Source organism: Propithecus coquereli, unplaced genomic scaffold (assembly GCF_000956105.1).
Source record: "Propithecus coquereli isolate 6110/MARCELLA unplaced genomic scaffold, Pcoq_1.0 Scaffold133, whole genome shotgun sequence".
Classification (NCBI taxonomy): Eukaryota; Metazoa; Chordata; class Mammalia; order Primates; family Indriidae; genus Propithecus; species Propithecus coquereli.
In genome coordinates, this window is record NW_012137525.1 from 3,612,348 (window position 1) to 3,613,595 (window position 1,248).

The following is a 1,248-nucleotide window of genomic DNA, read 5'->3' on the forward strand; positions in this document are numbered from 1 at the left end:
TCCTAGGCCTTCACATTCACTCGCCACTCGCTCACTGACTCACCCAGAACAACTTCCCGTCCTGCAAGCTCCATTCATAGTAAATGCCCTATACAGGTGTACCACTTTTTGTATTTTATTTTGACTGTATTTTCTATGTTTAAATATGTTTAGGTACACAACTGTTTACTATTGTGTTACAATTGCCTACAGTATTCAGTACAGTAACATGCTATACAGATTTGTAGCCTAGGAACAATAGGCTGTACCATACAGCCTAAGTATGTAGTAGGCTGTATCATCTAGGTTTGTGTAAGTACACTCTGCGATGTTTGCACAATGATGAAATTTCTTAATGATGCATTTCTCAGAACATATTCCCATTGTTAAGTGACACTGACTATATATAGAGGGAGAACAGATTAGTAGTTGTCAGGGGTCAGGAGTGGAGAGGGGGAGTAGATGTGGCTATAAAGGAGTAACATAAGGGAGCTCTGTGGTGAAGGAACCGTTTTATATCATGACTGTAGTAATGGATGCCTGAATTTACACATGTGCAAAATTGCATAGAACTAAATACACACACACACACATACACACAAGAGTGCATGTTTAGTTGGTAAAATCTGAATAAGCTCTATGGTTTGTACCAATGTCAAGTACCTGATTTTAATATTATACTATAGTTACATAAGATGTTAACATTGAGGTAGGATATACGCACCCAAAGGATGCCCATGATCTTCCTGTACATTTCTTTGCAACATCCTGTGAATCTACAATTATTTCAAAATAAAAAGTTAAAAAAACATTGTGATGTAATTTGTTTAAAAGTCTGAGAAGTCATTTATAATTCTTGGAAGTTAATCCATGTTTAAAATGTGTTCGCTTTGGGCAGTTTGATGATTCAGTAGTTTCAAAAGATAGCTCATTACCTCTGTCAAAAAATATAATTCCACTAGAATGTTTATAGAAGCACAATTCACAATTGCAAAGATGTGGAAACAACCCAAGTGCCCATCAATATATGAGTGGATTCATAAAATGTGGTATATGTATACCATGGAGTTCTACTCAGCCACAAAAAACGATGGTGATCTAGCACCTCTTGTATTATCCTGGATAGAGCTGGAGCCCATTCTACTAAGTGAAGTATTCCAAGAATGGAAAAACAAGCACCACAGATACTCACCATCAAATTGGTATTAATTGACCAATACTTATGTACACATATAGTAGTAACATTCATCGGGTGTCAGGCAGGTGGGA